Below are 27356 nucleotides of genomic sequence, written 5' to 3' on the forward strand. Positions count from 1 at the left end.
CAGTAACCCCTGGAAGAAGCATTATTATTATAAGCACTCCTACTTTATACATGAGAAAACAGAGTTGGCAGATTATCAGAAATAATAAAAATAAAACTGAAAAATGACTAACACTACATAGCCATGTGTTCTAGATTAAGGAAAAAATCACATCTAATTAGAAACACGGAAGATGATAACAATTGAGTCAGGAAATATTAGGCTCAATAGAAATAATTAATCTCCAAAACTGAAACCACAATGACCTAAATGGCACATTAGAACTTTTATAAATAACTAAAACTCGATGAAAGGATAAAGTTTTCTTGCCAAAATTTATGACTGGAAAAAATGACCCTGAGGATTTGGACTCAAATAAAACATTTATTTGAACATTTACAGTAGGAGAAGGACACTTGGTAAAATGTACATGCTAAAGTTGATTGAGCTTGGTGCAGTGGCACATGCCTGTGATCCCAGCAGCTGAGGATGGTGAGGCAGAAGAATCGTAGTTTCAAAGCCAACCTCAGTAACAGTGAGGCGCTAAGCAATTCAGCAAGACCCTGTCTCTAAATAAAATAAATAGGGCTGGGGATGTGGGCAAGTGGTTGAGTGCCCCTGATTAGTCTCCAGTTACTCCCCCCCACAAATACATAAAGTCAACTGACACATTTTTACTATAACATTCAGAAGGAATTTTTGTACACACTGATTTTTCTAGTGAAAAATTTAGAAATCATTTAGTTGTTCTCTATAAAACAATAAATATGGAATGAAATTGGCTTAGTGGAGTTAGCTCTGGAAGAATGAAAATGTTTATGTATCTATATAAGTTCCAGATAATGTTAGCATTTTTGGTAAAACATTTGAAGCCATAAACATGTTTCCTTGGAGTTCAAATCATAGGATAAAAATGTTCCTTACTTGGCTGGTGTGGCCTAAAAGAGGAGAGGGGAGGACCCTGAGGCTGGGGTGGGAAGGGAGGGAGGCAGTGTTTTGCCAGAGGTCCTTCCAGGACAAGAATCATGGGAGGTGAGGGATTTCAGCGTTAAAAAATGGGAGAATTTCTTTTTTTTCTTTGTTATACTTTCAATAATTTCTTGAAAGAATATGTTTGCAAACCACAGACACATTTCCATGGGTTAGGGTCACATTTCCACAGTGTCCACTGCCCTCCTTTATGGGTCTTTACCACCTAGGCTGGCAACTTCTGGAGTCCAAAGATCTCCTCACATTTTAGCTAGGAACAAGAGTGAGTGTTCAGCCAAAATGAGAAGTGGAAGATGCGAGGAATGCACCTGTTCCCAATTGTCCATATTGAGAAGGACAGGAAGCATTTCAAGGCAAGCGCAAGACATCTGTGTTTCTAGATGTATTTGTCACCTTTATAATCAGCCCTCATTTCTCTTTTAACATGTTTTCTAAAGAAGAGCAGCTAAAAATCTACTATGGATATCATAGTTATTGCTAGTTTATGAACTGAATACTTAATATAGTGTCATTAACTCAATTATAAAAAATTTTAAAAATTGTCTGCCCTATTATTGTCTAGTGGCACTTAAACATTACTTGAAACATACATTTCATGCCACGTTCAAGTTAATAACTTTGCATATAGTATCTATATTTTTTACTTTGAAAGTGAAGGCTGTTTTTAGGAATGTTAAACTATCAAAATGTGAATGTATAAAAACCTATGCAGAAATAGGAAGAACACTTCTTTGAAGAAACTATATACATAAAATATATCTTTAAAAGACATTCATTAATTTATTCTTTTCTTTAAGACTCTGGTGTGGGTGCCTCCTGCTTGGGGGATGGGGTCAGGTGCTGTGAACATAAACTTAAATAAGGCACAACTCTGTTCTTGAGAAGTGTACTGACTGGTCTGTTTTCAAGATTCCCCACAAAAAGTGAGCTAGCACTGATTTCCAGTGGAAAGAGGAGCGAGTACTTTTTGCATTGAGAATGAGTTTTGTTGTCTTTGCAAAACCTTTCTTTTCATAATAAGCAGCTTCGTTCACAAACACAGAGTACATGGTACAGTCTCTGCCCAACAGGATAGTCTTTCCATCAAGAGTCACAAACGTGGGGTCCCCAGGGTGCAATGGTTTCCAGTCTTAATCCTCTCGGAGACAGTTAAAATAATAAATTACAAAATTCTTGTGTCCAACTCCAGATAATTAACAAATACCTTTCTGTTCTTTAAAAAGTGATACTTGAAGGGTGTCCTGAGAGGCATGCGAGAGACCTGACTCCACTGGAACCATGTAACTCTCTTGGGCAGCAGTTTTAAGAGTTTCCCTGTTAATTCTTACAGTTGACATGTATAATTAGAGTTTGCTCTGACACCAAGTTTATCTTGAATGTGGCCAAAGAGAATTATAGTATTAAAAGGAAAAATAAATTTCATATCCACCTAAGCGCATATTCTACTTTATGCCATCTGAAGTGAAATTCTGTATAGCAAAATTTAGGAAATATTTTTTCAGAGCCTTCTGTGTGCAAGACATTCTACTGTTGGGGACATAAAAATGAGTCACATTGTATTTGCACACAGAGAGACTTTATTCTGATGAGGATTGGTGAATGGTTTTGGGAAAAGTCTAAGAAAAGGTAGATGTACTGCAGGTGTGTACCCACATTATGTTAACAACTGTGTTATCTGACAGGTCCTGCCCCAGGGATTTGGCCCTTTGATCCTTCAAGCACCAATGTTGACAGATCATAGAAAGTCTAGAACAGTTCTTCTCTAACTTGGCTGTGCTTAGAAATCATCTGGGGATTTTGCTAAAATGCAGATTTTGATGCTAATGGTCAGGGGTGAGGACCTGTGATTCTGCATTTCTAATATTTTCCAGCAGCATCAACATCATGCAAGAGTTTGTTAGAAAAGCAGAATTTTGTTCCCCTCTGCAGACTTTTTAAATCAACATCTTCATGTTAACAAATTCTCAGAGGTTTACGTGTAGAATACTGAAATACATAAAGTACTGCATCTCAGTGATTTTCTCAATACTATCCATAATTGAGAATCACTTGAGATTTTACCATATATTTACATGGGTACAGGGGCTGGCCCCATCTTAGATATAGCAAATCAGAATTAAAAAGTGGCTTTATTTTTAACAAATACATTTTTACTAAAATTTTATTTGAAAAATTTATATAGAGTAAAATTCATTAATTTTTGTGTGCAGTTGTGAATTCTGACATATACATAGCATACAGTCTATGCCCTATAACTATGTAATAAAAACATCTATGCTATCACCCACTTCCTCCAGTCCCTCATGCTTCTCATTTTTATAGTTCACTCTTCTCTTTTCTTTCCCTCCCTTCCTTTCTTTTCCTTCCTTCCTTCCTATCTGTAAGTCCCAGGTGATTTTTACAGGGTGGCCTGGTTGAGAATGCTGCTCTGAACAAGTGCTTTTGAGGCAGAGATATGCCCTGAATCACTGAAGGAACTTCCACGCCCATTGGTTGGTCGCATCTGCAGAGGTTCCCGGGTAGTGCAGTGCTCCCCAGACCTGAGTCCTATGAAATCACCTGGTGAAGTCATTTGATTCCCTGTGTCCACCTTGTAAATTAAATCAGAACCTCTGGGGTTGGGACCGGGGAACCTGGACTTTTGAAAAGCTCCTCAGCTGGTTCTTACATGGCCTGAGTTTGAGAAGCACTGTAGTAGTTTAGTAGTTTGTGATGGGTTCCATGCATTTGGGGAGAAAATCCCCTAGGTAATTCTGATAAGTAACCCCAATTAAGGACCATCACTCTTAGAGTCTAGACAGACAGTCTGTCCCTGCCAGTGTCTCTGGCTCCAGGGCCAGCATCCTCTCTGCTCAGCTTACATTCCACTGACAGTGCTCTTCCTGCTATTCATCAAACCCTCCAAGTTATCTCCAGCCCCAGGCCCTTTGCACTTGTTTTCCATCTCTGGCTTCTTATCTTCCAGGTTCCTGTTTTAGTGTCACTATTTCAGAGATGACTCTTCCCGACTACCCCATCTAATTGGACCCCTTTGTTGTCCACTGCTACATTATTGTTTATTTCATTCATAGTACTTGTACTTATTGCAGTTTGAAATGACCTGTTTTATGTATTCCTTATTCAGTTAATATGGAAGTTCCATGAGGACTCTGCCTATTTTGAATCTCAGGACCCAGAACAGGCTTAGTAGTCATTCAAAAATATTTACTGAGATAACTAACCAATCGATCCCTTCTTGTAGAACACTGAGTCATTTCTTACTGTCTATCAACTCCAAATTATTTTTTCCAGACTTTTGGGACCTTCCTCTGAACATGTTAGCTGCTGATCTCAATGTCAATTCTCAGTCCCCCAGGATTGCTTTTCTTCTCCTCAAGGGTATTAAATGTTGTGCCATCATCATCTTGGCCTGAGTCTCCTGTGCTGGGTTTTGTTGTTGCCTACAAGGCTTTCTTCCTTTCTCTCCCTGAGTCTTTACCTCTCCTTTGAAACACCACTGAAGGTGCCTTGCTCTGATTTCTACCAGGATCCCATTAAAACACAAAGCAGGGTTTTCCCCACTGGTGTGTATTTGGGGCAGGATGATTTATTCAGTTGAAAGTCCAGATGATTATTAGGGTCATTCAATGGGGATTTGAATTGGATCAGTGGTTTTCAGCCATAACCACCTAGGGCAGTAAGATCAGTTTATCTCAGAGTGGAGTGCTGGCATTTTTATTTTTAAAAAGCTTTCTAGCTAGCCTGCAGTCAGGGCTGAAAGCCCCATGCTAGGTAACCTCTCATCTCAGGTCTGAGAATGTGTGGGACACATGGGGTCCAATCATCTTAACTTTTTGGAATTGTTGCTTGTGGGACACCAACCTTACACGTGACTGAGTCACACTCCCTGGCTGGGCGCTGAGGCACTCAGTCGCAGAAATGTGGCAGAGCTTTCCCCCACCCTTCTTGGGTGCGAGGGTCAGTGTCTCATGCATGAGTGTGTCTTGCTACAGCCCCATAGTGAAGCTACGCTCACTTGTTCCTTTATAATATAATCCCTTGCCCTGTTTAGGATAGAATCTTCCATGGAAGTGCCTTGTGTGTGTCCCCTTCTCTTACTGTGTCCTTGGGTGTGGCCTACCCAGGTATCAGTCAACATGCTAACAGTGGACATCATGAAGATAGACTCATCTGCCTGAAACCTGACCCCTTGCCTCATTTAAATAACTTCTCCTCAATAAAAGGGGTCAGCACGTGCTCTCGCTCTCTCTTTTTCTGCTGACCCTTAAGGTCAGAGGACCTGTCACAGCGACCCCAGTGGTTATTTCGTACAGCCCAGTTAGCCCAGTTTAACTGGAGTGACCCCTGAGCCTTTTAGTCAAGAGAGCAGAAACCCGGCAGTTGCTCTGCCCTATCTTTCTCTTTGTCTTTTCCATACATAAACCTCCTGAGTCTCCCCTTTCTTCCTCCCTCACTCTGTCATCATGGATCAGTCCAAGCAGGGGGTGTGGACAGATACCTCAATTCTGAGGAGAGTCAGGGAATGGTGGCAGCAGTGCCCCAGAGAACCAGGTTCTCTCTTGCTCTAACTTAGTTGGTCGGGACCACAGGGAGGTGGCAATAACATGGTCATCTGCAAGGACATTAATTCTTGGTTTTTCGTTGATGGCTGTGGCCATGGGATGGCTCTAATTTCTGTCTCCTTTTGCAAAAGACATAATAGTTCCCACCCATTGCACTTGGAGAGGAATTTCACTTTTGAAAGAAGCCTTGTCTGACCACCCTTCTCCTACCTCCTTATTCTTTTACAGCATTTGGTTATCATCATTTCTAGACCATAGTTTAGAAGTGTATATATCTAGACTATGAATTCCATGAGACTATAGCTGGCACAAATGATTTGCATTTTGAGGCTTGTTTTATGGAATTTTAACAGATCAGCATTTTGAAACATACTTCACATTCATAAAGTTTCTGTTACATGTCCAAATGAATAACTTACTTGAAAGTTAATGAACTATAGTAATTCTTTCTTATACTTATCTTGTTTATTATGTACAGTTTGTCTTCTGCAGAAAGTTTTGTTAGAAAAAGGAGAGCATTTCCTTAGAACTAGAACAAGAGAGGCTTTTCATACTCTTATACCAACTTAAACTCCAAAATATTTTTAACTCCCTGTTTCCCAAAGCACACTTGAGTTTGGATCCTTGGAAAAACTATGCATTTTATTAGTTCTTTTTTTGAGAGCTTAGAGAAGTGAGAAAATAAAATGAAACCTTTCCTAATTCTCACTATCTCCATATTAAGTTGAATATTTAATGTTTTGAAGTAGGTGTATCATAACTTCCAGTACTACAAATGTTTAGTGCCAATGGAGGTGACTGATTTGTTAATAAAATAATGTAATTTAAAACAAAGGACAGCAAATTTTTACTTCATGGTTATGTCTATCTGACAGATCAATATTAGAAATTTTGTAGGAGACAAATTTAAGGTGAGTTTGTTTCCTAATTGGTATGATTGGGGGATAAGGAGGGTTTTCTTTTCAATACTATGAAGTGTCTCATACATAATGTGGCTGTCCAGGAGTCATGCTATCAAACTATTCTTACTACTTTAGTGTCTTCCTGTTGCTGTCACCCATTCTGATTAACTTTTCACATGGAAATAAATGAATGATAACTAGAATGAGACAGATATGAAACAGATAAGTTTATAAACTGCTATAAAAAGCTAGGCATGGTGGTACACATGTGTAATCCCAGCAGTTCTGGATGCTGAAGTAGGAGATTGCCAGTTCAAAGCCTGCCTCAGCAATTTAGTGAGGCCCTAAGCTACTCAGTGAGACCCTGTCTCAAAATAAAATACAAAAGAGGGCAGGGGATATGGTTCAGTGGTTAAGCACCCCTGAGTTCAATCCATGGTACCAAAACAAATAAACAAACAAACAAACCCAAAAAACCAAAATTGCTAGAAAAGATAATCCATATTGCTCATGTCTAAATTCCTTACATATATAGCACAGGATATTGTTCCTCCTGGGCTTAATGTTGCTGTTTTAATGAGAAACCTTTTTCTTTTTTGAGGGAGTGGGTGTTATACATGTGTGTATGTATATATGTATATATCAGATCAAAATCAGCTTCCTTGATGCTCATGTTTTGGGTAAATCTCCTAACTGTAACTACGATGAATAACTAGTCTTTTCAGACATTTTGTTGTTTGAAATCTTCTTTTCAAGTTAAAAAGATGAATCTCTTCCCTCAAAACTTATTCCTTATCCTGGCTTACAAGGCCTACTATTTTTTGGTGTCAATCTATCTCTAATCTTATCTCCAAACATTCTTACTTGACCTAATTTTCCAAGAAACTAAGAATATGTTTTACTTTCCCATAGTCTTAGACTTTTATTAACAACCTTCCCTCATTTCTCAAGCTCTCTCTACCTCTTCCTTTTACTTATCTCAGCCTTTGAATAGTGAAGATAGTTAAAAAAAAAAAAAAAGAACATGGTCTTTGAATTCAGGTCTAAAATTATTGTACTTGGCCTATAGTAAGTACCCAACAAATGTCAGCTGCTATTATGAAATAAGGCCTCACATTTACTGAGCACTTGTGTTAGGTAGGATGGTTCATTTTCTCTAGTATTTTTGGGGAAATTAAGCAAATACTGATAGTGCCATTTTACTGAGGAGGGAAATGCAGGTACAGAGTGGATATGTTATCCAAAATTACAGGCCCAAGAACCCAGTATTCCCAGGCAGAAAGCCTGGAGCTGGAGCTCAAGAGCTTGGAGGTGCTGCACCATTCTGCTTCCTTTGTTGAGTATCTCCGTGGCTCATGGGCTCTTTTGCTCTAGCAGCACTGGCTCTGCCTTACTGACTGCTCTCTGCCTCGCATGGTTGTCACCCACATACAGGACTCAATTCACCCACCAACATCCTGGGAACTCTCATCCCAACAGATAGACCTGACTCAGAAATGCAACCAGACCAAGCAAGACACTTATGCTTTGGTTTTGTGGTCTTGGGAGTCATCCTCTTTTAGACACAGTCCAGGTTGCCACCAGCATCTTAAAAATTGAAGTCTAGAAGTTAAGAGATGACCAGGGGTGCAGGAAAGAGGGAGTCGCAATTTTCTCATGCATCTGGGACACAGGATGACTGGATGGAACATCTGTCTTTGCCTCTCCAGTGACCAGAACAAGCACCTTCACTGTCTGGGCAAAGGGCTGAAGAGGTAGGGCCATCTCCTTACAGTGTGACAATGCAGGAGAAGTGCTTTAAAGTTGTCCTTCCAGCGGTTCTCAGAGGCCAGAACGCCAAATGCGCCCGCACCAACGCGCAGGTGGCATATGCGCCTGCGCAGTCAGCTGCGAGGCCAAGTGCGCCTGCGTGGGTTTCTCTTCTTCAGAATTGTGAAGGCCAGCAGTCCTTGACTGAGGTGTCCTGTGGAAGGTTGAACAAGGTGGAGGAATTTGAAGGTTCTGGTTTTGTGTCATGTATTGGTCGGGGTCAAGAAGGGAAAGCCCGTGCATTTACCCTAATGACAAAATGCCGCAGGGCCCTGGGTGGGTCAGGGAGGTTTGGGGAACCTAAAGACCATAGACCCTGATGGGCACAGTGCCTCCTCCCCCACACGGGGAGACCCAAACATGCCCATCTGGCATCAGTCTTTGGGGACGAGCAGTGTTGGCAAGTTGAACAAACTTTTTGCACACCTGTGCCACACAACCGCGTCACTAAGGCACTCAGGTCCAACTGGAAGTAGGAGTTCTGCGAGGTAGGGGATCCAGGGGAGGATTTTTCACTTTAAAAATTTGTTTCTTTTGATCATAAGATAGTGAAAGATGTAATGGCCCTTTTAAGATATGTTTAGGATATAAGTTGCACTGGTATTTCTATTTTGAGAAAAAGTGTCACAACCTCTGTTTTGGTTCCTAGAATAGAACCAAAAACATTTTCAAAAGGACTTACTATATCTAGTTTCAAGTCAAGGTAGAGAAACAAAGCAGGGGCAGTCCCTCACCTCATGTTTCTCAAGTTTGAGTTTTACAATAATATTTGGAAGTCAATATTTACCTAAATCTGATTTGCATCATTCCTTATTTCTGTTTATGTCCATATGTATTATTGGGTACAGAATTTGGAAATGATCTTAATTAAGTTTGTATCTTTTCTTTTCACCCATGCAGTAGGCAAGTATTTGTTGGATTTGATTGAAATATTTTAGGAGGCTATAGGTGGAAAAAATCACACAGCAAATATGTTGTAAAAGAGAAAAAAAACCCTTTATTTCATTTGATGAAATTGTGAAAACTGAATGGAAATTTATCATTGTATTTGTTTTCACTATGAAGTGAGGATTTAGTCTTTGGTAGTCTCAAACTAATGTCCAAGGCAGGTGATTTGCATAGTGTCATGAAGTAGGACACAGACCATGTTCTCATATGGCTAGTTCAGTACTGCATATTTCCTACTTGTGAGTTTGCCAATGCTGTAGTCCATTTCCCTCTTTATAGATCTGACTCAGAATTATGGTGTTCCCTTGATTCTGAAATAAATTTTATAGACAATGTAAAAATATGCACATATTAGAAAGCAAGGTTATATTCACCCCAATCAGCTTAATTTGAACAGTGCTGGAAAAATATGATTTGTTGTAAAAACTCAGAAGCAAAGCTGACTCTCTAAAATGTTTACAGTATCAGGTTTCAGTGTAGTTTTCAAATATAATTTCCATAATTAGTAAGCTGGGAATTTATTTTGTTGTTGATACAATATGAGTTACAAAGTTATTTCTTGGAAGGTTTGTTTAACCAACTTCACTTTGTGAATTTAGAATGCAAAAGGAACCTTAATAGACTGATATAAAAGCAAATGAAGAGAAACTTAAATGAAAATTCAACTTGAAGTACAGCAGGTATGGAACAAGTTTCTTTTTGAAGCCTCTTTATTTGTATATTCCATATAAAGCTTGTGTAGTTTGTAGGTGAAACATTTTGGAAGGAACTTTAATAAAGATGAAACATTGAGTCTTACTTCTTTTCTTTTTAGGTCAAGGGGGTAAAATAAAACTTACTCAACCAAAAGTATTTAGTGGCAGAGTGGGAGTAAAATAAAAATTTACATTCACTCTGGTGTTCTTCTGCAGATCTTAGGAGCTTGAGTTATTCTATGCTTTTTAAGATGAAAACAATGGATCTATTTTTAATTATATTCATGATTGATTTGGTAAAAATATTTCCAGATGTACATATGTTTCCTAACAGCTATCATTTCTGTTTTCCTAACTTATTAGGTAATATAGGTATAGGGCAAGAATGGTGAGAACCAGGGGATGAGTATGATCCACAATGAAGATAATAACAATTATTTATGGTGAACATTTCCAGACATTAACAAAATTCATTTAATTCTTCCACCAACTCTTTAAGATAGTTGTTATTATTGTCCTTGTTTTTCCTATAAGAAACTAAGACACAAAGTGGTTAAACAAGAAATCTATTAAATGGTAGAGCCAGGATGTAAACCTAGGAATCTGGCTCTAAAGCTTAATAATTATGTTACTCTGCCTCTCAGTTTGTGTCATGTTGGCACAAAGAATTTAAAGAAATCGCCCATGTTTTTACTTTGAAGTTGTGATTCAAATACATAATTATTATGCAGTAGTCTGACTCAAGAGTTCACATAATTTAATATTTCATCAGAGAGTTTTTAGACTCAGAATTCTCCTGTAGTGCAGCTAGACAATAGTGGCTAGAGATCTGAACCTAAGTTTAAGAAGCTTGGGTCCTATCTGAGTTCTTCCAGTGATTCTCTTTGAAGAAATAAACTTTTTGGACCTCTTTTCCTCTGAGTTTCCTTATGGGTTTTAAAGTCTATACATTATGAATTCTGGCCTGACTTGAGATCCTAGTTCTGCTGTCTAGAGGATGTAGAGATTTTTTTTCTCATTTGGATTAGATATTGTTTCTCTCTAAGGCATTCTTAAAATTACCCATAAGAAATATTATTACAGACACTGAGGGTGCTTGTTGAAATCATAGAGTTTGGGCTCCAAACTATATCTGTTGAATTAAAATTTTATAAGAATGGGTTTATGTTATTAGAACTTGCATGTTAAGCAAAATTCTAGATTAAATTTAAGTCAAACTAAACTTGGAGAACCATGACCCTAAAAGATGTCCTGGTAGTATCCAGATAGTGGTTGGAGTTTTGAAAAGCATGGTTGAAATTTTTATTTTTCCTCATCTCTGTTATACATCATGGATTCTCTACAGTTGAAATGGTAGTAAATAAGCACATGAGAGAAATAAGGAAAACAAAAAGTGGGATGAGAGAAGAAATGGGAATTAATTCCAAACAGGAGGAAAGCAATGTTAAGGTCGAACAAAAAAGTACTTTTCAGAGAGACAAAGGAAGCTATTTAGGATTTTAAAAAGAATATGAAAACCAATTCAAGGGTCTAGAAATATATCTATAATAAGTACATTAAAATGTAGAAGTAGAAATTAAATTTGTGCATTATATATAAGTAGATCTGATTGCTTTTCTGTTATGGACTAATTTATTGTTATATTCAGTGTAGGCTGTTTGCCTGTACCTTTGTTCAATCAGAAGAAGAGGCATAGTTAGCCCTTAACATCTAATCCACTTAAAAATGATCCAGGTATCAGAATCGCTTCTGATAGTTATGATTTCCCTCTGATGCCAACAGGTAAGAAAACGAATAAGATGAAACATTTCAGTAAACAAGAACTGGGATTGTAGAAAACTGGAAATTTTCTTTATAATGAGAATAGAAAGTTTTTTTTAATCTTCTTTTACTATACAAATGCAGAGATTTCTTGACTGATACAAGAGTTTGAATTTTTCTCTACAAGGGCTACTTAGCATTAAAATGGAATATCTTAGATTTGTTCTAATGAAGTAGTAACATACATTGCAAAGTTTTTTTTTCTTTTTCAAACAGATATATATTTTGTGATCTATACATTTGGTAGTAAAGAATGGAGGAACTCAAGTTGCTTAGGAACAAGGATATGTATGCATGGAACACAGGAAAAATGTGGAAAAAAATAGACTTTAGGTAGAGTAGAAACCCAGAAATTTCTGGTGCTTTGTTCTAATTTCTTCTTTCTCTTTTTATGGAATTTTTTGCCTTTCTTCATTTGCTGATTCTTTACTTTCTTCATGCCCTGAAAATTCACATGTTGAAACTTAACCAACAATGTGATAGTAGTTTAATCACCTGTCGGAGGTGATTAAGTCATGAAGGTTCTGCCCTCAAGGATGGGATTTATGACATGCACTGTGCATGTATCTGAGGGAGTTTTTTGCTTCTTCTGTCATGTAAGAGGTGCCATCTGTGAAGTAGAGAGTGAGCTTTTGTCAGATACCTAATCTATGGGTGATTTAATAAGACATCCCAACCTCCATAAGTATTAAAAAGTAAACTTCTATTATTTCCAGTATCCAGTAAAGGTATTTTGTTATAGCAACCAAAATAGACTAAGGCACTCCCATCCAGTTTGCTTCCTTTATAGCTTCAACTTCCACATGAGCTAAGTTGCCATTGCTAAAAGTTTACATAATCTTTTTTGGTGGGTGGGGGGTACTGGGAGTGAATTAAGGGGCACTCATCCATTGACCCACATCCTCAGCCCTATTTTGTATTTTATTTATAGACAGGGTCTCACTGAGTTGCTTAGTGCCACATTTTTGCTGAGGCTGTCTTTTAACTCACGATCCTCCTGCCTCAGTCTCCCAAGCTTCTAGGATTACAGGCATGCACGCAGCTACATAATCTTGTAGTTCTAGCTTTCAAAGGTCATTGGCTGACTACCATCTGTATCTCTTTATTAAATCCTAGGGAAAGGGAGGCTTTGGTTCTTTTTGTCATTTATGTGAGACCACTAAAATCCTGACTTAGCTTTATGTGTAGGCCTCTCACTTCTGAACCAATTAGCTATTGTTGTGAGTATTGGGAGATGTGTTTGCTGACTTTGTACTTCCCTTTGGATGAAGACACGGGCAGGCAGATATTTGGAAGTATATTTGGTTCATGATAGCTGTATATATTTAAGTTTGGAAGCTACTTAAAATTATTAATAGAATATTACACAACTACAATTTTTAAAGATCTTTATATATAGCAATACTCATACTGTTAATTTATTTTAGTTTATTCACAGGGACATTAATATAGTTCTAATATTATTTTTTCTTTCATGTTAGAGGAATTTGAGGTATAAAGTTTCTATTATTCCCATTTTCAGGATATAAAATTAGAAATTTAAATGGGTAGGCATAAGTCAGCATTTATCTGGTCATCACTTACCATTTAAAAAAATTCTCCACCACTCCTACTGGGAATGGAACCATCATATGACTGAGCTATGCCATTTCTTAGTATTCATCCTGAAGAATTACAGTTACCATACTGTAGTGAAATATGCATAACCATGTTTATAGAAGCACGGTTCCAATAGCCAAACTATGGAACCCACCTAGGTTCCATTACTGGATGAATGGATAAAGAAAATGTGATGTATATACACAATGGAGTTTTATTCAGCCATAAATAAAAAAGAAATTATGCCATTTGTAGGAAAATGAATGGAACTTTGGAGCATTATTTTAAGCCAAATAAGCCAAACTCAAAATGTCAAGGGTCATATGTCTTCTCTCATGTGGAAGCTAAAGAGGAAAAAGGAAAATAAAGTGTATGCATGGTGGGGGGTAGAATCTTTTTTTTTAAAGAGAGAGTGAGAGAGGGGAGAGAGAGAGAGAGAGAGGGGAAGAGAGAGAGAGAATTTTTTTTAATATTTATTTTTTAGTTATCAGCAGACACAATATCTTTGTTTATACGTGGTGCTGAGAATTGAACCCGGGCCGCACGCACGCCAGGCGAGCGCGCTACCACTTGAGCCACATCCCCAGCCCGTAGAATCTTATAAAAATCAAAGGGAGATCAGTAGAGAAGAGGAAAGGGAACATGGAGGAAAAGGAGGGCAGGGAAAGGGCAAGGACTAGGGTGTGATATTGGTTAAATTATATTGTTAGATTGTATGTACTATGAATATGTAACAACACATCCCGCCATTGTGTACAACTATAATGCACCAATATAAATATAGAAAAAATTAAAAAGTTTACCGCCACTTAAAATATTTTTTATAAGTAGCATGAATGTTGACCTTGAAAAATAACAAGTATGAACTACTTCATAAGGAAATGTGCATTTTCCTCTATTACTAAACCCTTCAAGCTCTAACTAGGATTACTATTTGTCACAGATATAATAAGATTCTTACACTGGATAAAAGAAAGGACTACATCAGTGTCTTCCAAATTTTTGTCTTGACTCATTAGTTGGGCAGGTATATAACCAATCTTTATAAAAAAAGAAAGAAATAGAAGAGACCAGAGTATAATTGAAAATACCAGTATGTGTCCTACATAGTAAGGATAAGATATGATGGTGAAATTTTGTTATGTTCTCTTACCCACTTTTGGTCTGCCTCTATTCATCTCTCTCATACACATTATGTATGTATCTGTTATGGGTTATAATGTATTTCCTGCTGCAGTATAGAATTAAAAAATTGGGGTAGACCGCATTTATGTTACAAAGTATAAGATACAATATTAGAATTTTTATGTTACAAAGTATAAGATTCTGTATTAGAATTTATTATATTTGCTTAAATACAAAGAGGAAGAAAGACATCTATAAAAATCAATAGGGCAGGCTATGTCAAATTCAACAGTAAAGTTCTATTGAAGAGGCCTTTATCTTCAAGTTTTTACATTTCCTAAGTTAAATAAATATGAAATAGTTATTTTGAAAAATGCTACCTACTTTACTTTTGTCTATGTTCTTATTCTTTTGAGATTGGGCCTGGGAAGCTATAAATCCAGAGTTGGCTCCTTTAACAACAACAAAAAAATGAATATAAGGTATGTGGAAAAAATATAAGCCAGTAAATGTGTGTCTGATGCCATTTTTCTGTGTATATTTTACATTTATTGATTTGAAACAAATTATTTATATTTCATAGGAGCTATTTCCTTGAAAGTCAAATACCACCTTCAGTTTCTCATCTCCTAAGAAGCCAAGATTCTGTCTCTGAATAAATTCAATCAAATACTACAAGAAGCCAAAGTGGTTGGAGGTGAGTCTACTTAAAATTTGTCTTCTATTCTTGTCTTTTTCCTCTCCTCCTCATTGCCCTTCTCCCCTCCTTTATCTCTTCCTCCTGTTTTAGACAGAATGGCATTTAAGAAATTTCTAAATGGTATTTACATATAACTATGGACATTCTCCTTATACTTTTAAATCATCTCTAGATTATATACAATAGCTAATATAACATAAATTCTGTGTAAGTAGTTGTCATACTATATTATTTAAGAAACAATGACAAGGAAAAAGTCTGTATTTGTTCAGGACAAACACTATTTTTTTTTCAAAATATTTTTGAGCTGTGGTTGGTTGAATCTATAGATGTGGAAACCTATGAGTACAATTTTATATACATACGTACATTTGCCAATGAGTTGCATAAATATAATCTCATGTTGCTCTTTAGCATCTTTCTCTTGCAACTTGAAGAACTCTAGCATTTCTTGTAATATATAACCTATTGAGATCTTTAAGCTTCTTGGCAACTGCTGTAATTAAACCTTAGCTTAAATACTTGTGAACCAGAGGTTTCCATGTCCTTACAGGCATTCGGTGAAGGGAGAAGAAAATTTTAGTTTTTTTCTCTTAACATTTGCATGTTGTCTTTTCTTCTGTATTAGTGTGCTTCTCCACTCCAATAGCTTCTCTTCTCTTAGATGATTTTTGACTTTGAACCTAAGTTCTAACTTCCCTCTGAGGTGTTTCTAGCCTCACTTCTCCAATAATTAGGTCCAATAATTTGTAGGGTCTTCATAGTTTTTTAAATTTGTTACACATATTCTCTTAAAGTATATTAGAACAATGTGCATTATAGAATTTATAGCATAAATTTTAGAAAATGTTAAAATACATATATATGAATTTTGATTGATTTTTCATGATGTTTTATGGCACTCCAAGGAGATTTTGTTTTCCTATTGATGTGAACTGTGAGTGATTAAGTATAGTTCAGTAGGTTATTCAAAGTATAGGAGGTTTATTTAGAATATCAATCATCAAAAACACAAATAATAATAAATGCTGGCAAGGATATGGGGGGGAAGGAATACTTATACACTGTTGGTAGGATTAGTACAATCACTATGAAAATCAGCATGGAGTTTCCTCAAAAGACTGGGAATGTAACTACCATATTATCCAACTCTACCACTCCTCAGTATTTATCCAAAAGAACTAGAATCAGCATACTATAGTGTTACATGCATACCCATGTTAATAGCAGCATACTTTACAATAGCCAAGTTATGGAACTAGCCTAGGTGTCTGTCAGCAGACAAATGAATAAAGAAAATGTGGGATACATACAGAGTAGAATTTTACTCAGTCATAAAGAAGAATAAAATTATATCATTTACATGAATATGAATGGAACTTGGGAGGATTATGTTAAGCAAAATAAGCCAGGCTCAAAAAATCAAAGGGCCATATGTTTCCTCTCACATATGGAAGCTAGAGAGAAAAGGAAAACGAAAGGCAGAAGGAGCTCATGAAATTATAAAGGAGACGAGTAAAGAAAGGGGATCAGGGGGAGGAAGGAAGAAAATAGAGATACTGGGGAATGAAATAATGTTATGTGCTTGTATAATGTGCCACAAAGTATATTCCACTATTATGTGTAATTATAATATGCCAATTAAAGAATTAAATGATAAAAAAAAGTATGACAGTTTTCATTAGCAGAGGAGAATTTCCCTTGAAATTAATGATGCTTACTCATCAAGGCCTCATTTACATTGTCCCCTTCAAAGTCATGTCCCCATCCATAGTCCAGAGAAGAAGGCAGCAACTTTTACCTTATAGTGTCATCTTAACCTAGAGTCATCCGCTACATTCGTATCCATCTGGACTCAGCAACAGCTTGCTTTGGGGGCTTTGTTGACTATTGGACCTATAGTTTCTCCAAAAAGAATGATTCAAGGAAGACACTGCTACTTGCCTGCTTAGAAGCCCCTGCAACTTGGGCATTGTTTTCTGGTTGGGTGTTGAGGACATGGCTGAGTTAGATTGGCTTCTGAGACAGCATCTCTGTGTGGGCCACACTACAAAGATGGAAGGACTGTAGTTCTCCCAGGGATAGTCCCCAGACCAGGAATACCTTCTGAGTTAAAATGTTGCTGATGTTAGATGAACTATTATGTAATTGTGAAGCTGAAAGAAACCTTTCTAGACTATAATTAATAAAAATAATTTGAATAGCCATGAGAGAGGAAAGACAAAATTGTACTTCTGTACTCTCTACTGAAATAAAGAAACAAAATTGTTGTCATAGAAAAGGAGGCGATCAATGTTGGAAAAAGTCTGTGTATCAGACAGTTAATAAATAATAAACCTTGCTATATTTTTCCTGGATATTGTAAGGTTTGTAGTATAACTTAATTTTTTAAATTGTGATTTTTAAAAAATTCTATCTTGTTCACATTTAATTTTGCACTTAATTTATTCACCTGTACTTTCCAAATTATACAAGCTTTATGTCACATAAAACCTAGATTTATTCCTGTCACTAGCAAATCTAGACCTTTTCTTATATTATTTTCTTAAACAAGAGATGGATTGTATTGATTGCCCTCTTGTAATAATACTGGTGATATTTTCAAGAACATTATTCAGGAAGAATTTGTGACTTGTACTAGTTTTTTTTCCTTTGGAAATCTACTAGCCTACTTAGAAAACACCCTTCTGATTTTACCCTCATTAACAACATGCTCTGATCAGTTGCTACAACTCCATTTAGGTTAATGTAGTTAGTAAATACTACAACAGATTGACGAGTAGGCTTTTTTAGCTACACAGGAAAAGCACAAAATATCTATCAAAAAGGTATATATCCTGTGTATATTCATTTTTCCTTGTGATTTATAAGCCATAGTTTAACTTCAAAAATTTACTTTGTAGTGATATATAAATGTATAAAGAACTAAGCAAACTCTTTCCACTTGAAGACAATCACTATCATGTGAAGGCTGGCATAGTTTACAAATATATGGTATAGTGTTCTCTTAGTTCTAAACTTGTTAGTAACTTGATAAAAGACTTTGAGTACATTATTTGCACACTAAGGTTCTTTATCCTCATCTGGAAAGAGAGCTAATTTATTGAAGGGTTGTTGTGAGGATGTGTTTGTAATTTCAAACTAGTTAGTTACAAAGTAGTTTGTAAATCAGGAATTGCCATGTAAATAAAATTTTTCATGATTGTCCTTTAATTTAAAAAAGTATACAGAAATAAGTGTTTTACCTTTTTCCCCTTCTTTCTTCCTAATACATTTACAGAGATGACAACAAAAATACTAGCTTGAAAACTTGGGATAAAAATGACTAAATCCTTCAATGTAAAAGAATAAACCTAGTACAACTGATGGAATAAATACTTTTCCAGTGAATTTGGGACTCAACCACAGAAACCATTAAGGTACTCCACAGAAAAATTGAGGTACTCAAAACAATTGCGTTCCTCAAAAGTTTCTGGCTCCACAACAAAATGCCCAGACAAAACAGTGCATCACAGGCATTTAAGCTCAATTTTCAACAAAATTAATTTAAGAACAAAATGTTGGATGATATTCCAGAAGAAAACATTCTGAAGGTAAACATTTAAATATTAATGAATGAGTGACTTATGTATAATTTTGAAAATTGAAGTAAAGGGATATTTAGAAAGTTATAGAGGTTAAGAATATTTGAATTCAGTCCCCTGGTATGTTGCTTGATTAGCATAAATATCCAGTTCCACTGGAGGGGATGAATATTAGTTTCTAAAATATTTTCTTAGCATGTAGCTGCTTTTTTTCATAACTGCTTTAGAGTTTCCTAGTGAATACTAGGTTTCATTGATTATTGATTTAGGATAACAGTTTATTCTTTACTTTCAGAAATTATCCAACTTTTTGTATGTCATTCTTACATATTTTCCCCCAATAGAGAACAGAAACATTTTTCTGTAAAGGGCCAAATAATAAGTATTTGTGGCTTTATGGGCCATACTATCTCTGTTGCAATTACACAAATATGCTACTCAACTCTGGCCACTCTAACTTGGAGCAGCCATAGACAATGTGTAAATGAATGAGCATGGCAGTGTTCCAGTATAAATAAGTGTAAAGAAACATACAGCAGGTTAGATTTGGAGTACAGGCCATTTTTTACTGATTTCTGCTTCATCATCTGGTCCTATTCTACCTTTCCAGCCTCATATTCCACATTCCACTAATTCTTCAATGTGCTGGTCATTCCAAACTCTGCACAGTTCTCCAAACATGGCATGCACTCTAATTAATTCCTGCTTTGGTTTATATCTTCTCTATACCTGTACCTCAGCTTCACATTCTCTTTATTCACAGTTTTCTACTTGTTTTAATAAATGTCTTCTATATAGTATGTGTGCTGGTTATTTGTCCCTGTCTCACCCCTGGCCCAATGGATTCTCCATATCTTCTTCTCATACCCTAAAAGGCTGAATCATTTACATTGTGCCTCATCCTGGGATCCCTTACTTGCTGGCTTCTGCTAAAGATCACCCAATGGGAATCATGGGAGGACATCAAAGGGTGGGTGGAGAGGTTGTGTTTTCCCATTTTTCTCTCTATTTAAATGTACTGATAGAAGGAGCTACATGACATAGTCTGTCCAGTAGTCTGGCTTTCAAAGATTTGATAATTTTATTTCTTTCCCTTATTCTTTCAGCCTGGGAATGTTAATAGTTTCATTCTAATGTTAGCCTTTGGGTACTTAAGTACCCCATGTTTGTTTTGTCCATATGTCTGAAAAAGCAGTCTATTAAGTAAGTCATCAGGGTAAATTCCACTTTTCTTTTTTCTCTGGAGACCAATATAGCATGTGACCAATATACCATGTCTTATAGTGATTTTCAACTTTATGTTTCCTTGAACAAAAGAATGATATGACATAATCACCTTAGTAACAGTGTCTCCCTATAATATAATCTTCAACAGGAGTCATATTAGAATTGTGGTTAGGAGGTGGAGAAGGGGTTAAGTGTACCTTTTTTCAAAAAAGGCTCCTATCAGGTGACCTTCACAAAACTCATCCTGACAAATAAAATTGTCTCCCACCCTTGAAAATTGGTATCTTACATTGTATTCTTAGTTTGATCTCCAAAAACACCAAAAAGATTTCTATCTAAGGGCCTTTATACTTGCTATTCTCTCTGTCCCCACTTAACCACCCACCTAAAATAATAATCTCTGTTCTTTTTTGTCCTCCTAGCTGTTTTTTTAAATATGTGAATTCCTAATGTTCTATTATATTTTATTTACTATGTAAATCCCTTTTTAGGTTATAAAATAAGTGGAGGCTGATATCTTTTTGGTTTTGTTCACTTTACTTCCTTAGAAGCTATATTTAGCACACAGTAGGTACCCAATAAATACTTTTGGAATGAATGAATGTGTCTGGTTCACCACCTCACACGTGAACTCATGAGAGAAAGGAATTGTTTTACTCACACATCTATCACAGGATCTGGCACATGATGCTTATTGAAAGAATGAACTAATGAATGAGTGGATAAATGCCATATAAATAATTATCTTGATTGTCTCTGTGTGCATCCTGATTTATCCTATTATAGTATACTATTGATGGTTTTAATTTGGGTAAGTAATTATACTGAAACTTTCAGTAGTTCTTTTTATATGTCTATGTCTTACACATTTACTTATAAAGACCTAGAATCGTAACATAGAAGGTAAAAGTATGAGAGGAAATAGGAAGATTTTGTCTAATGTTATGTTTTTATTTTTCAAAAGGAAGCCTCATGTCAGTTATAGTTTAAGGAAAAAAATGATTCTCTAAGAATAATTTCTGCAGTTACTGAAAGCATGAAATTTTGCTGTGAACATGCACAGAAAACTACTTCTTTGAAATGTTGGATAGGTATAATACTTCAAAAATATGTGGGGGTCATAGTATTTGGACAAGTTTTTAATATTGATAGGAATACGTAAGGAATCTTGAAGAAGAAAAATTTGCAAAGGGAAAATATGGTTTATTAGAATTTTCTTAAGTTCTTGATTAGGTTTGGCATTGATTTGTGTGAGTTAAGTATTTGTTTATTTGTGGTAGTATCCTTCTGATTTATAGTGTTAAAACTGGAAAGAAATTTGCAGGTAATCTATCCTCTTTGAGTTGTGTGAGGAAATGGGGCAAGTACTTAAAATAGACTTAATTAAAATTATAAAACTAGTTAGCAGAAATGAATGTAGAATCTGAATCTCCTTATTGTAAATCTAGTGTTTAAATGGGACAAAGCTCATCCCAATATAAATTAAATCATATAAAATACTCTGAAAGAACAATAAGAATACTTTACTGATAAGAATAACCACACTATAATTAATCTGTTTTCTAAATTAACATTTAAAAGTGGGTGAGTTTTGTGGAGTGTTCCTGGAGCTTGATCTTACTTAAAATGAAGAGATAAACAAGTAGAGATCCAAAACATATTTTTCCATTATTTTAATTAAATAAATACTACTTAACTTAAATTATGAAATAACCTAACACATGGAAAAGTACAGAGAATTTAATACATATCTATATGCCCATGTCAGAGGTAAATTTGAAGCCCCCATACATTTGCTTCTCTAGAGATAACTACTGTAGTATCTTTTATGTCTATGATTTTTATAGTTTTATAATGTACATTTGATTCCAGTAATTTATTTTTTGATTTATGTATTATTGAACTTCACAGCTTGCATTTTCACCCAGTATTGTTTTTGAGATTTAGCCATGGTGTTTCTTCATTGCTTTAACTTCCATCTCTTGTTAGTCCTTTTCCTCTGAAATGAAAGTCTTATTTTTGCTGCTCCCTGAAGTATTTCAAAGAATTGTAGTTTTAATGATACTGCCTAAGGTAGTTAGAGTGTTGGTCCCTAAGATGCCTGTCCTAATTTCCAAAGCCTATGAATATTAGCTTATGTGGTGAAAGGGACTTGGATCATATGGTTAAATGAAGGATCTCAGAGGAAAGATGATCTTGGATTTTCTGGGTGGGCCTGACATAATTACAAGGGAAGCAGGAAGGTCAAAGTCAGAAGATCAGAGAGGGAGAGATTACAAGATACTATCTGCCAGCTTTGAGATGGAGGAAGGAGTCTGAAGTCAAAGAATGCAGTGTCCAGAAGCTTTCAGAAGAAACACAGACTTGCCTGACCCATTTTGACTTACACCACACTGTCACATTCTTAGATGAATTTCTTTTGGTTGCTCTTTCCCAGAAATTAACAAATGAACTTTTGTGTATTGTTATTTCTGACTGGAAACATCCCTATCACTGAAACCCTGACCTGTATATCTGGGGAATGGAATATGCTGAGTGGTTTAAGTGACTTATAGGTCACCCCTGGATCTAGGCGTGGGAAGAAAGCTCATCCAAATCTAAGAATGGAATAGATCTGGTTTCCAATAGAGATTTCCTACAGGAAAACCTGGATCTTATTAAGATAAATGTAAGTAGACCTCAAAATATCAAATGCCTACTACCAGTACTAAGTAGATAGTTATTGAAAGAATAAGCAATGTAACTTGATAAAAAATTATGAAGATAAGCATGGATTAGGATTTGCATTTTATAGATAAACAGTTTGGTAAAGAGGTTGAATAATTTGCTCAAGGGGAAGGAAATGGGGAGACTTTCAGTGTTGTAGGATGAATAAGCCTAGAGATCTGATTAATATATTGCTGGAGGGCTGTAGTTAATATTAGTGTATTATATGTTGAAAAACTGCAGAGAGTATATCTTAGGTGCTCTTACCATATACAAAAAGGTAATTATGGAAGTTGATGGATATGTTAATTTGCTTATCTGTACTAATTGTTTCACATTTTCCAATACCATATATGTGCATATCTTATTGTACACCCTAAATACATATGATAAAAACAAATTTCAAAACCAATTTTCTTGAAATTACAAAATATTAGTTAGTTGAAGAACTGGGACTAGAATGCATGACTTCTGATTATAATTCGATGTTTTTCCGTTAAGCTGTCATGCTTGTTATTATTAATAATATACTTACTATTATAATGCAGTAGACTTGTCTGGGGATTTAACTATTTTAGAGAACACAGTCTATGGAAAAAATCTTCAGATGGCCCGCCATTGTCATTTGTATGAACTTGACATGTAATCTCTTTCTAAATAAGAAAGGGCTTGAATTTTTTCTTCGACATTGTTTCAGAAATATAATTCTTTTTTAAAAACTGTCTTCTTTATCACTGTTAACAGAACTATAAGAGGTTGATGTGGGAAGTTATTTAAATATCAGCTTCTTTGTTACATTTATTTGCATTTCCAACATTTATTTTTTTCCCTTTATTTCAATGTGGTTTAGCTGTTCTTGATTCAGCTCTTATACCTGGACCATATTATTCAAAGAGTTTTCTTATGAGAGATGGGAAAAATATTCTGTCTTGTGTGTTTAATGAAATTCTAAAAGGATTCTTTGCAAAGTCTATGGCAACAAAACAAAAATGCAGACCATAATTTCATGGCAATAGAAATTCCATTTGTTTAGTATTTGAAACATTTTGTTTGCTTTTAGTTCAGATATTAAAGTTGTTTATTTGTTTACTAATCTGGAGAGCCTCCTGTGTGCCAAGCACTGCACTGGGTGCAAGGGACACACCCGTGAATTCTTAATAAAATGAAATTCATTTTATTAAGAATTTCATTCAGTAAAATGAAATTCCTCATTTTATTGTAGTCCTTTTTAAAAATCATAAGTTCTTCCCTCTATTTTAAGTGTTTTTAATGACCTTTTAGTGAAAGGTAAATATAAGTGGTAAATGGCTCCTTCTCTCCTAGAATTTCTAATCTCATATAGAAAGACAGATACATAAATGTTACACTGTGGTATGACAGAGGTACAAGTAGGGTGCTACACATGCAGATAAGAAGGGTGGGCCAGATCAGAGAAAGACTTTCAAAGGAAATCATCACTTATATTACCTTTGATATTTAAGAACCCATAAGAGCCAACTCAGGCAAAGTGTTGGTAGGGCAAGAGGTAGGGAAGATGCATTTTAAGGTGAGGGGGCAGCATATGCAAAGACATAAAGCTATGAGAAAGTCTGACTTGTTCAGGAAGCTGCAAGTAGTATATAATTACCAGAGTGTAGAGTTAGTGAAGTTAGTAAGTGAATGGGTTGGGGATAGGGATTCTGAAGTTATGGCAGGAGTGGCCTGAGATATAAGCAAGAGGCTTGGTAAAAAATAAGGCTATAGATCCTAAAGGAGGCTGGAGACCTTGAAGTCCTACATGTTTTGTAAAAGGGCTTGACTTTATTTTCTGAAATTGGCCTTAATTCTGAAATCATACTTGGTTTCCAATGTTTAGTGTGCTTCATCATTTACCAGCCTTATGACATAAGTAAGCTGCTCAAACTATTTGAGCTTCCAGTTTTTAAAAATCTGCAATGGGGAGGTGAATTCCTGCTTTGAAAGGCTGTTGTGGAAATGAAACGATAAAACAAATACACAGTGCCTGACACACAGTAGGTGATCAAGAAGTAGTAATTGTCATATTAATTATTTTAATATCTTGAATGTTTATTTTTTCCAGTTTAAGCATTTTTTAAAACCTTGTTACTGAAGTATAACATACACAGAAAAGTTCACGAACCCAAATCGTATACCTCAATAAAGCACCAAAGTGAACACTTCCCATGTTAAGAAGCAAAATGTTGTCATCACCTCTGAAGCCCCATTGAACCTCTTCCCATTAACTGCCTCTTACCTAAAAGCAATTACTACTCTGACTTTTAATGTCATAAATTAGTTATGCCTGCTTTTGAATTTTATATAAATAGTATCATATGGTATATCCTTTTTTAAATGTATGGTTATCACTCAACAATATTTGTAGGATTCATCTATGAATTGCATGTAGCTATTGTTCATTCATTCATGCTGCTATGTAGATATTTGGTTGTGCAAATATTCCACAATTTAAAATTTCATTTTATTGTTGATGGGCATTTGGGATAGTTGAAGAGTTTTTTGCCATTATGAATAATAAACATAATGAATATGAACTTTCTTGTATATATTTCTTGTGCATATGCATGCATTTCTGTTTGGTCTATCTGTAGAAATAAAACTGTCACATTACAGAGCTAATACAGTGGTTATTGTCAAAGGATTTTCCAAGGATTGTATCAGTTCACACTCCAACAAGGAGTGCAGGATAGTCATGGTTCGTCTGCATTCTTATCAACACTTAGTATTTTCTTTTTATTGTAGCTTCCCTCAATAAGTTTAGTGTTATCTCACTTCTCTGCCTGGCGACAAGTGTTGTTGAGTACCATTTCATATACCTACTGGCCATTTAGATATCTTCTTTTTCAAAGTCTGTTTCAGTCTCTTGCTTTTTTTCCTATTGCATTATGTATTTTTCTTATTGATTTATGGGAATTTTTTGAAGATAGTTTTTCTAGGTACAATTTCTCTGTTAACATTTATTGCAGATATTTTTCCTCATACTCCATGATCTGCTTTTTCACTGGTGGCTTTTGATGAAGGGAAATTCTTCATTTTATTGTAGTCCTTTTAAAAAATCATAAGTCCTTCCCTCTATTTTAAGTGCTTTTAGTGACCTTTTAATGAAAGCAACTTCAGAATGCTTCAGTTTTATTCATGTTTGAGGGGATTTGGAGATTTCTGGTCTTTTATTCTAATTAACTAGTCCCCTTAAATGTGTAGCTTTGTTTTGGTTCTAACCCTAAACCTGGGGTGGGGCGGGAGTGCTTGCTAGAATCTCTTTCTTTAAGGTCATCAGACTCCATTTTTTGTTTTTCCAGCTCTAAGACTGTTAAAATCTCTGCTCACTCCTTGTAAATGACCTTTCTGTAGTTGGCAGATATCTTAAGGGAGAATGCACCCCCAAATCAGGCTTCATCTTGAACTTCCATGCTCTCCCAGATGAGGTTTATATAACTCCTCACTGCTTTGATATGTCTGATGCCTATGCAGGGGATTTTAAACAGTTTTTTTTTTATCCAGCTATTCTACTTCTTAGCTGGGAGTTAGTTGATGTGAACCACCTGTTCTGCCATGTACTGAAAGTGGAACTCTGATAGTCTGAAGAAGAGTGGATAATTTTTGTGCCATTACATTAGGAATTATTAAGTTATTTAAGAAGCAGCATCTTGTTGTCTTGTAAGAAGCCCTATCCAAGTTCATGTCTTTACTCTGTGCAGGGCATCCATATATGACTGTCATAGTCTTTGTCAGCAGTGGGGCACTGACTCAAGTGAGGAAACTTTAGAGTTGGAGTGATTCTGGTGTATATTTGTTAAAATATAAAATTTAGGTGAAGTAATACTTTTTAAAAATATATTTATGTTTTGAAAAACAGGAGAACTTCTGAGACTGATTAGAGGCATTGTTCATAGGTATAGTGGAAACTATGACCAGAACAAGAATGTTTTCAAATGTGTTTCTATCAGGCCAACATCTGTTTCTGAACAGCAACTAAACAAACTTCCCAGATGGTTGTTAAAATTGTAGATGTTGAGATGAGTTATTATCCTAAAATAATGAATGAAATTTAAATAGTATAAATTAAAACATTTTCTTATCTTGTTTAATTTACTATTTGTATAGTTATGGAGCAATTGTCTTTCTGTATTTTACTTCTTGAATTAAAATATTTAAGTCCTTTTGAAAATGTGGAGATAGTTTTTCAAAGATAGGATGCATTTGCTTAAATTCAGTGACCATGTCAGATAAAAATGCTCACTATAATAGAAATAGATGGGTGCTTCTTCAACATGGGATAATAATATATCTGAAGTAGCCCAAAAGCCAGTGTCTCACTTAAGCGGGTATCACTAAAGGCATTCTCACTATCAGTACCATTCCTCTTCAGTATTATTATTAAGTGCTGTTCTGGAACTGCTGGTCTATGTGGTTCACTTAATTACTTCATCAGTCTTTTTTAATTTAAATAACAACATTTTATTCTGTTCCTCTTGTGTATAAAATACTAGGAAACAGTTAAATCAAGGATTTGAAAGATGGTTGCTTAATATAGTTTTAAGCTATAAAAGTCAATTATTTTTATGGAGGCATCTAACCTTACATAGCTTCAATCGCAGTTCAACAGACATGGCAGGTAACACATCCTGTGTTCCTTTTACTTGATATCAGTTTATTTCATTCAATTCTGTTCCTTCTAATTTATTTTATGT

The 27356-nt window shown here is 35.6% G+C and overlaps 1 pseudogene; it reads left to right on the forward strand.

Moving 5' to 3' along the window:
* Positions 1 to 9827: 9827 nt before the first annotated feature.
* Positions 9828 to 26717, forward strand: LOC143389520 (spermatogenesis-associated protein 22-like; annotated as a pseudogene).
* The last annotated feature ends 639 nt before the right edge of the window (positions 26718 to 27356 follow it).

Source organism: Callospermophilus lateralis, unplaced genomic scaffold, assembly GCF_048772815.1.
Source record: "Callospermophilus lateralis isolate mCalLat2 unplaced genomic scaffold, mCalLat2.hap1 Scaffold_63, whole genome shotgun sequence".
NCBI classification, from domain to species: domain Eukaryota; kingdom Metazoa; phylum Chordata; class Mammalia; order Rodentia; family Sciuridae; genus Callospermophilus; species Callospermophilus lateralis.